Source organism: Ornithodoros turicata, chromosome 4 (assembly GCF_037126465.1).
Source record: "Ornithodoros turicata isolate Travis chromosome 4, ASM3712646v1, whole genome shotgun sequence".
Classification (NCBI taxonomy): Eukaryota; Metazoa; Arthropoda; class Arachnida; order Ixodida; family Argasidae; genus Ornithodoros; species Ornithodoros turicata.
In genome coordinates this window covers 27,230,829-27,242,254 of record NC_088204.1, presented here as the reverse complement: position 1 = coordinate 27,242,254, position 11,426 = coordinate 27,230,829, and positions in this window count along the sequence as shown.

The following is an 11,426-nucleotide window of genomic DNA, read 5'->3' as shown; positions in this document are numbered from 1 at the left end:
TACATTAGCATTGAATAGGTATCACAAATCAAACACAATATTTTTTATTAGCGGAAGTTTTCAATGAATCAGAAGTGATAGCGCATTTAAGATATTCTTAATCAATACGATTACAATCAAAATTACAAATTGTATTATAAAACGTCTAATATTCCTATACGTGAGAACCATCAGTGCAATAGCGGGAATATCTTCTTTGTATTGGTATAGATTTTATTTCCTCTTGTGTTCGTGTCCCATAGTCCTCCAGAGTCTCTGCTGTTCACATTTAACTGCATACAACTATCAGAACTTCCCGCTATTGCACTGATGGTTCTCACGTATAGGAATATTAGACGTTTTATAATACAATTTGTAATTTGCACCTGATTGGCATCACAATTCCCAGCACTATTGGCTTTAATAAATATATCTCAACTTGAATGGCATTAATAAATATTTTTTCACTTGTACTTTTTGTGTATGACCCTTCTTTGCATGTCTCTGCATGTAAACCGCTCACCTGCTGTATCGGAAAAATATGTGAAGTCGGCCAAAGAAGTCTGCCCAGGCTGAAAAATATGCTACGATGAGCGCACGCGCAGCCCTCCCCCGCCGATAAGCGCGCGGACAACCCTCCCCACACGCGCCGCGCAGGGAAAAATACGCGCAGGGCTCAGGGTAGGGGGGGTCGTAGTTTCTCACCCGGCTCTATTCTCATCGTCTCTCTACTACTACTACCCGACTGCTTTCTTGATGTACGCAATGCCCATTGCAATGATTACAATTACATCTGGTCTAGTGTATTTCAATTCTTCGTTGGCAAACCTCAAAAACTCCGCCATCAATCCCAATGGCCCTTCCGACGTTGATGTGCAGATATTTTTATAAGTATTGTAGATTCGGCATATAAATTCTTGCACCTTCGGTTCTGTAGTTTGTACCATATCTCCGAATACGCCCATGTCTAGGACGTATTTAAATGCAGCGATAATGAAATCGTTTTCGGCTCCTCCTTTTCGAAGCAGTTTTTTATCACATCTTCCCATGACTTATGGTATCGAGTACAAAATCTGTCCATCTTTTCAAAGTAGAGCAATTGTCTCTTCTGTTTTCAAGTGCACGTCTACACTTAATTAAAAGCATATCTATGTTTATTTTATTGATTAAAATTTTATTATCTGATTTAGAATGCTATAATCTCCACCTGTCGTGAGAATTATTGTTTTGATTTTGTTTCAAGTATTCACTCGAGTGATATTCTATGAGTTGTGAACTTACCGCTCGAGATAATTATTGTCTTGCATTTGCTTCAATTGTTCACTCAATTGACATAAGTAAGTATCTCTAAGATGGGAATGCCTCATAACTCTGAGTTGCATTTCACATTTGATATTTTTGTGTGGTTCATTAGAAATTTCTATTGCAAGATATTACAAAAATTGACGTAATTAAATTTGTTTCTCGTTTTTGATTGAGTATCGTTGCTACCAATTAATAATTTGGACTTTCTCTACATCTTCAATAACAATATCGCATCTCTACAAACTTAGCCGACTTGACAACCACTTTGACGAAATATTTCCGTTTCAGGGAAAGGATGCGAAAAGATAGTGACCCCAGCGAGTGATATCGACATCTATTTGCGCTGCACAATAAAATATATCGCCTCTGAACTCTCTCTTATCTGACCTCTAGAGCGCCCCGTTTGCTGGACGAAGTAATATAGCCCCTAACCCTTTGAGTGATAAAGCATGCGCTGTGCTATGGTCACATAGATAGAGACATAAAGTCTCCCGGCTTTGAGGAAAAGAGTGAAAACCGTGCATATTTCCTATGTCTTGGATACCTCCATCAAGGTTCGTAGTGTTTGTTAGAATGAAAATTGTATATTGATCGATTTTATGATGGTTCAATGATAGATTATTTTCCTCTGTTGATGTTTACGTGTCGCCGCGTGTTCCTCTGTTCTTCAGCGTTAAGCCTGTGCTATTTCGCCTTTGATAGATTGATTAGCTATTATTTCTCTATGTGTTGGATGGTGCGCAGGTTTTGGCTCTCTATTAATTGTAGCTTTTGATTGTGTTGTTTCTCGTTATTTCCTTACGTCTATGCTATTCACTTAATAAGAAATTAAAAGTTGAGTAATGTTGGAATATGAAACTGAGATTCCCTATTGCGCTCGAAATGTTATGACAGATATTCACGCTATTGCATTGATGGTTCTCACGTCTCAGACTTTTATAATACAATTTGTAATTTGATTGTAATCGTATTGATTAAGAATATCTTCTTTGTATTGGTATAGATTTTATTTCCTCTTGTCGCTCGTGTTCCGTGGTCTTCCATACATCTATCGGCATCCGTCTTCAACAAATCATGCAGGTCAGATATCATTAGATCTGCTTGTTGGCTAGGAGCGGGCTATATGGTGAACTTCATTTTTAACATGTCTATTTTCTGATGAGTTTGACAAATGTATTGGTATAGATTTTATTTCCTCCTGTGTTCGTGTCGTTCTTTGTCCTGTTTGTTGGCTAGGAGTGTGCTATGTCGTGAAGTGGAATATCTTCTTTGTATTGGTATAGATTTTATTTCCTCTTGTGTTCGTGTCGTTCTTTGTTCTGTTTGTTGGCTGGGAGCGTGCTATGTGGTGAAGTGGAATATCTTCTTTGTATTGGTATAGATTTTATTTCCTCTTGTGTTCGTGTCGTTCTTTGTTTTGTTTGTTGGCTAGGAGCGTGCTATGTGGTGAAGTGGAATATCTTCTTTGTATTGGTATAGATTTTATTTCCTCTTGTGTTCGTGTCGTTCTTTGTTCTGTTTGTTGGCTTGGAGCGTGATATGTGGTGAAGTGGAATATCTTCTTTGTATTGGTATAGATTTTATTTCCTCTTGTGTTCGTGTCGTTCTTTGAATATAGTACAATTGCCGGGAGTAGACATCTTTACTAGTTTGAATCGCACCGGCTTTCAACAAACATAACAAAATACAGTTAACGTTTCGGGTCCCATTCGGGTCCCATCATCAGAATGACGCTGTCCTGGTCGTCACCGGGTATTTACGTAGAAGAGGAGCGTAGCATTCTGGGAGGGGGCCTGGTTGTCGATTGATAGCTTCTTTTGTTTTCTTTATGTGCCATGACTCCAGCTGTCTCCTCACCCCCCATTTGTTCTTTTTCGCCAGAATGCATGGGTTGTCAAGGTCTAACACGTGTCCTGCTTTGCGCGCGTGTTCACACAGTTCTGTTGGGTTTGTTGCTGATTTCTCGATATCTTTCTTGTGTTCCTTCATTCTTGTTCGTGTCTTCCTTCCTGTTTCTCCGATGTACACGGCAGGGCAATCTTGACAAGATACCTTGTATACAACGCCTCGTTCTTCTTCCGGTGGTGTCCTGTCCTTGGGGCGGCTTAGTACGTTCCTCAGTGTTGTCGTGGGCTTAAATGCAGTTTTAATGTTCACCTGGGAGAGCACCCGTCTAATTGGTTCTGACACACCCTTCAGGTAGGGGATGGTAACGTACATGGGTCTTTCTTGACTACTTTCCGCCTGTTCCGGGCGTGTATTCATCATTCGGTGGTATGTATTACAGATAAATTGCTCGGGGTATGCCCTTCTTCGTAGATCCGCTTTGGCCTTTGTTATTTCTTCATGTCTTGTCTGATGATCTGAAGGGATCTTCATGGCACGTGAAAGCAGGGAACGAACAACCGATCGCTTGTGTTCAAGAGGGTGCCCCGAACCATAATGCAGGACCTGACCTGTGTCGCACGGTTTTCTGTAAACCGAGGTCTTCAAGTTTCCGCACGGGTCTCTTTGCACGAGGGCATCCAAAAAGGCGATCTTTTTCTCTTTCTCCTCCTCGTACGTGAACTGGATGTTAGGATGAATGCTGTTCAGCTTGTCAAAGAATGTGTTGGTGAAATTCTTCTTAATAATCACAAATGTGTCGTCAACATAACGTCTGTAAAAGGTGATGAATTGTCCTGCGTCCTCTAAGGCCTTGTCTTCAACAAACTCCATGACTAAGTTGGCAATGGTCGTTGAAATTGGGCTGCCCATGGGGCATCCGTCGGTTTGTTTAAAGAACCTGTTCTTGAATTGGAATCGTAGCTCTGTCCGTAGTTCGAACGAAGCTGAGAGCTGACGTTGACTTAGAAGACCGCACTGATCTTTCAGTTGAAGACATTTTAGAACTTTTAAAGTTATGCCTCGGACAAACCTTCTTCCAATTCAAGAACAGGTTCTTTAAACAAACCGACGGATGCCCCATGGGCAGCCCAATTTCAACGACCATTGCCAACTTAGTCATGGAGTTTGTTGAAGACAAGGCCTTAGAGGACGCAGGACAATTCATCACCTTTTACAGACGTTATGTTGACGACACATTTGTGATTATTAAGAAGAATTTCACCAACACATTCTTTGACAAGCTGAACAGCATTCATCCTAACATCCAGTTCACGTACGAGGAGGAGAAAGAGAAAAAGATCGCCTTTTTTGGATGTCCTCGTGCAAAGAGACCCGTGCGGAAACTTGAAGACCTCGGTTTACAGAAAACCGTGCGACACAGGTCAGGTCCTGCATTATGGTTCGGGGCACCCTCTTGAACACAAGCGATCGGTTGTTCGTTCCCTGCTTTCACGTGCCATGAAGATCCCTTCAGATCATCAGACAAGACATGAAGAAATAACAAAGGCCAAAGCGGATCTACGAAGAAGGGCATACCCCGAGCAATTTATCTGTAATACATACCACCGAATGATGAATACACGCCCGGAACAGGCGGAAAGTAGTCAAGAAAGACCCATGTACGTTACCATCCCCTACCTGAAGGGTGTGTCAGAACCAATTAGACGGGTGCTCTCCCAGGTGAACATTAAAACTGCATTTAAGCCCACGACAACACTGAGGAACGTACTAAGCCGCCCCAAGGACAGGACACCACCGGAAGAAGAACGAGGCGTTGTATACAAGGTATCTTGTCAAGATTGCCCTGCCGTGTACATCGGAGAAACAGGAAGGAAGACACGAACAAGAATGAAGGAACACAAGAAAGATATCGAGAAATCAGCAACAAACCCAACAGAACTGTGTGAACACGCGCGCAAAGCAGGACACGTGTTAGACCTTGACAACCCATGCATTCTGGCGAAAAAGAACAAATGGGGGGTGAGGAGACAGCTGGAGTCATGGCACATAAAGAAAACAAAAGAAGCTATCAATCGACAACCAGGCCCCCTCCCAGAATGCTACGCTCCTCTTCTACGTAAATACCCGGTGACGACCAGGACAGCGTCATTCTGATGATGGGACCCGAATGGGACCCGAAACGTTAACTGTATTTTGTTATGTTTGTTGAAAGCCGGTGCGATTCAAACTAGTAAAGGTGTCGTTCTTTGTCCTGTTTGTTGGCTAAGAGTGTGCTATGTGGTGAAGTGGAATATCTTCTTTGTATTGGTATAGATTTTATTTCCTCTTGTGTTCGTGTCGTTCTTTGTTCTGTTTGTTGGCTAGGAGCGTGCTATGTGGTGAAGTGGAATATCTTCTTTGTATTGGTATAGATTTTATTTCCTCTTGTGTTCGTGTCGTTCTTTGTTCTGTTTGTTGGCTAGGAGTGTGCTATGTGGTGAAGTTCATTTTTAACATGTATGAGTTTGATTTTTTCATTTTCTGAATGATAGATTACTATGTTGTTTTGATTAACCAATGTAGTGGTATAGATTTTATTTCCTCATGTGTTCGTGTCCCATAGTCCTCCAGAGTCTGCTGTTCACATTTAACTGCATACAACTATCAGAACTTCCCGCTATTGCACTGATGGTTCTCACGTATAGGAATATTATACGTTTTATAATACAATTTGTAATTTTGATTGTAATCGTATTGATTAAGAATATTTTAAATGCGCTATCAATTCTAATTCATTGAAAACTTCCACTAATAAAAATATTGTGTTTGATTTGTGATACCTATTCAATGCTAATGTATCATACCTGTAATAAGTATTGTTACGTGTATTGTGTTCCTTCTATTTCAGGCTTTTGGCTAAGTTTTTCCCATTCACGCGGAGTCATAACATAATTCCTAATGACTTTAATAAATACATTTTCACTTGTACTTTTGTGTATGGCTATCCTTTGCATGTAAAAATTACGATTCAAGTCGACTCAGGCTGAAAATTACGAAAGTCGGCGGCCCAGGCTGAAAAATAACGAAAGTCGGCGGCCCATGCTGAATGGTAAACGCACACGCAGCCCTCCGGCCACGCGACGCCGAAGTAGGAAAATTGTGAAAGAAGTCAGCCCAGGGTGAAGGGTAAGCACGCACGCAGCCCTCCGGTCACGCTCCGCCCACCACAGCAGCCCTCCACCCGAGCACCGCCCACCTGTTATGGGAAGGAAGTCGGCCCAAGTAGGAGAATGGTGAAAGAAGTCAGCCCAGGTGGAATGGTAAGCACGCACGCAGCCCTCCGGTCACGCTCCGCCCACCACAGCAACCCTCCACCCGAGCACCGCCCTGTTACAGGTGGTGAAGGTTTTTCGTTTGGGTTTTTCTCCTTCACCTGATTGGCATCACAGTTCCCGGCACTATTGGCTTTAATAAATATATCTCAACTTGAATGGCATTAATAAATATATTTGACTTGTACTTTTTGTGTATGACCCTTCTTGCATGTCTCTGCATGTAAACCGCTCACCTACTGTATCGGAAAAATATGTGAAGTCGGTCAAAGAAGTCTGCCCAGGCTAAAAAATGTGAGAGGATAAGCGCGCACGCATCCCTCTCCCACCGATAATCACGCGGACAAGCCTCCGCACGCGCGCCGCGCGGGGAAAAATACGCGCAGGGACGCGCCGCGCAGGGAAAAATACGCGCAGGGCCCAGGGCAGGGATCCTGTAGTTTCGCTCCCCTGTAGTTTCTATACGTCTCTCTACTACTGTAGCGGCGTCACTAAATAAGGCGCAGTTTATTTAGTGACTCTAGTTTTGACGGGTCAACCAGACGCCTATACTCAAGAAGCAAACTGATATGGACATGTTCTCTGTCATACTGGATCTGTGAATGTGTACGCCTGTGCGGTCAATATACTTCTGCTATGCAATCTTCCACGTGCGACATCAGCTATACCAGTGAATGCAACGTGACTTCGGCATTAAGTTCAATTAATGTTCATGTCATGTTCGTGTTTGGCGCAGCTACAGCAGACTGCGTATTTGCGATTTGGAAATACCTGTCCCAAAAAATGTGTTTGTGTGACAGAAACAGTCAACGCTTCCTCGTTTTCTTATTGATATCACTCGACGCGAACGAAAACCCACCACCACCCAGAACGGCCATAGCAGAGGAGCGGGGGAGAGGGAGAGAATAGACGGAAAGGGGACTTTACAAATTGACCTGTGCGCTGCCGCCATTTCTCCGCGCGCGTTCCGTGTTCCGATCGGTTCCGATGCGGAGCGCTAAGCTCAAAGTGGTTTCGCGCACTTCTGCCGGTCTTGGCCTCGAGTATTGAACTGTCATGGCATCAGAGACTCCGTTTTTGAAGCGCGTGTCGTTGTTCTCTGTTGATAACCACCACATCATCTCCTCTAGAGTTCATTCAGTGGCATTCCATTCACCTACCAGACACGTTTTTTTTTTGTGGTACACATGTTGCAGATTATTGTTGCAGATTTTTTTTTTCTCTCTCTCTCTGGCCAGTCTATTTCCGAGCACCAAATGCTATACATTCCAATTACTATTATTTGATTTCTAGTACAAGAGTCGCAAAACTTTTCCATAATCTTATGAAAAGAACAATCCCATTCAGTGGTCATTCACTGGTGTGTTCACCCTCCTTTCCATTTTCAGCCCTCTCATTTTCGGCCTTTTAACTTTCGGCCTTCTGACAGTTCGCCGTCATGATTTTTCGGTATTTTGGCTTTCGGCCTTCTGTTCGTTCGGTGTTATGATTTTTCGGCCTCTTGGCTTTCGGCCTTCTGATAAAGGTCTGCTGCACGGCTTATCTTGTCTAGGTTTCGAAGGACTTATTCGGTTAATGTTTGTAGCGACAAATAAATTTAGATTCACTTGCACACAGACGCAAAGTAAATACACTAAAACAGAATAGTCAGTTAAATACAAACATTCCGTCATAAATACAAAATGCGTCCGCAAAATGTTCTAGTGTGAGAACTCAGCGCCAAAGAAAAATCAGCAGGTGAATATAAATAAGCGAGGGCCAACGAAATATAATATTTGGACTCCACGCTGTGTCCAGAAAGTCAGACAAGCTAAGATAGCATAACACCAAGAAGTCACCAGATGCAGTCCACAAAGGCACAAAAGGGAAGAATTTGCTTTCCGTCGGGACCTCCTTCTTTCCTTCCTTCTTTTTCTGTAGCTGAGTTGACCTTGGCAACCCAAACATGACGTGAGATCCCTGCATCTCAATAGTCAAGGAGGTCACACGTGTTTATGGGACTACACAATCCTGCGGAGGAGTGAGTTATTTGTACTAAAGGTAATGGTTACAGCTTCCTCCAGGCTGAGACCCGTATGTTCGTGTGGCGCCATCTACACGCGAAAAAATCGTGAATCGGAGATGCCGCCTCACTCGTATCCCCTCTTAAAACGAGCGCGGTGTGGCGTTACTCTGGCACCTTAGTTTTGAAAGCCGGTGACAAGAAAGACTGGCTCTGATTTCTTCTGCGAGGAGCAGAGTTCGAGGTAACTCGTTACTGTAACTAAGTTCCTTTTTTGGTAACTTGTAACTTAACTCGGTACTTTTGCGCCGTGGTAACTTTCAGAGGAAATCGTTCCTTTTTCAGGTAACTGTGCCAAAGTAACTTAAGTTAAGTTCCAAGTTACTTTTAACTCGCTTTTCACTCACGTCCACATATTTTCTTGATTTCTCTCCGGTTCCTTCATGGCATTTTTTGCCATAAAACGTGATATTCAATCAATGACAGTATTTTATTCAGGAAGTAAGAACCACTGCCATTGAAATGAAGCTGAACCATTGTGAACCATGACATTGGTAGACAGACTCAAACCGAAACAAACCGGAAGGAGAGGGTTGGGTTCCGCGAACGGGCACTTGTTCGCTACCTCCCATTGAAAGAAAAGCAGGACCGAGGGTCGAGTCCCTTTAAGGGACCACATCGTAATCCCCTCAAGGCCGTGCCGTGGCTTTCGGGCGCGACCTTGTGCACCTCTAGCTTCGAGCGTAGTTCAATTCTACCAAATTTGTGGCGCTGTCGAACACTATGACGTCATTTGTTTACAAACAGGGAGAGGTCTATTGTTGGACATAAACGAAAACGATCTAAGGTGTTGCACTTCCGCGCAGGCAACTCAAGGTCTAACTCAACTACTCACGCGCGCTGCACCTGCATAATGCTATTTTGTGTCCGAAGTAACTTGGAAGTAACTCGTTCTTTTTTTAAGTAACTCAGTAACTGCGAGTTCGTTTCAGGCTGAAAAAACTTCGTTATTAACTTAGTTACATTTTTCCACACGGTAACTTAACTTGTAACGAGTTCTTTTAGGTGGGTAACTTCTCAATGACCGAATGGCGTAAATGCAAGCTAGCTGGTGCATAAATTCCATGATAGGCAAGCCTGAGCGATGGGCAAGACACGTAAACAAACACAAACACGAAGGCTCAAAACCAGCAAGACGTTTAATTGATACAACGAACTTCATGAACATGTAGACGGTGCGAGGGAAGACAGAGAGAGGGGGGAATAGGGAATTGAGGACAAAATGAGTTGAAGGAGGCGCTTGAAGGCCGGGTGGATACATAAAGACGGCACACTAATACAATTGCCCACACTCTGTATGGCCAACGCTTCTCTCAAAAGACGTTTTCGCCTGTCTGGTTCCCACGCCAGCACCGCCGTCTGGGACCATAGGGGTTGACAATTATTACACATTCTAAGTTGGTGAAAAATAGTTTGAGAAATTCCTTGATAACCAGTGCATTGACCAAATCTTGCTCGCATTTTGTGTTCAGTGCTCTCAAGCTACAGACCGCCAAATTACAAAGGGCAGGATATGAGTTTAAGCTAATACAGCACAATCTACTTGCTCAGTTTCAAGCTCGCCCGAAACGCTTAATGGAAGAAAATGAGAAAAACAAGAAAGTTGCAGTAGTTCCGTACTACCACAAGATTTCGCATAATTTGAAGGCTATGTCGAATGAGATGGGGGTCATGAAAGAACTGATGATCTGAGGCCTGAACAACATAGAAGGGACAAATACATACAAGGCCTCAATTTGCCTAAGAAATTAACGATGAAAGACGAAAGTCACTAAAAAGGTTAGCCAGCTGTAGGACCCGAACCCACATCTTCTGGATTGCCGTCTCTGGGTCCGTCTCCTCTTTAGGAACAACTTCAGGCCTTTTTCAAAACCAGAGTCTGCCTGTAATGTTGAACATAGAACCATCAAGTTTGTTCCTTGTGCAAAAAATGTTGTATATAGAATCCCGTTAGCTTGTGGCTTTGTATACATAGGTCAAGCATCTCAATGCGTTAACCAAAGGTTGGGCCAGCATAAAAACAGCCCAGATTCAAATTTATTGGATCATCTAAGAATGTGTAATAATTGTCAATCCCTATGGTCCCAGACGGCGGTGCTGGCGTGGGAACCAGACAGGCGAAAACGTCTTTTGAGAGAAGCGTTGGCCATACAGAGTGTGGGCAATTGTATTAGTGTGCCGTCTGTATGTATCCACCCGGCCTTCAAGCGCCTCCTTCAAATCATGTTGTCCTCAATTCCCTATTCCCCTCTCTCTGTCTTCCCTCGCACCGTCTACAATCGCCGCTTTGAACTATGGGAACTTGGTTATCAGAGAGGAGGAGGAGGTCTCCAAACTGTTTCGATTTCTCCTCTCTCTATCGGCCCGTTGTCCACGATGTGTCAAGGTCAGCGAAAATGAAAGTGAAGGACTGTTCTCCCTTCCGCGTGACAATAATCTCCCAGGATGCAACGCGTGCGCCCATCGCTCAGGCTTGCCTATCATGTAACTTCTCAATCTATGGCGAGGAGTGCCTGACAAACGCAAAAGAGTAGGATGGAGATAAGCCCTTCGATAAGTGAGTATCTTGGTACATGAAAATCTTCTCACCGTTGCTGAACGAATGCAAAACATTGGTAAAAGGAGACGTGTAGAAAACGCTCGAGTTTTGGCTCCTATACTGTTATTATTATTGTTGTTGGTTTTATTCATTCGCGATAGCATTAGGTTGATCCCCGGGCACCGCGAAGGAGGGCAAGGGGGGCGCCCCTCGTGAGCTGGTGAAGATGATGCATAATGTAAAATGTTTTTACATTATGCAAACACTCCAGTGCTTTCCCTCACACACAAAGGCAAGAAGGATGATCCTACTGTCCTCGAACGAGGAAATACTGACTTGTTGCAAGATGAGGATTTCTTGCTAGTTCTCATGACAGGCATGC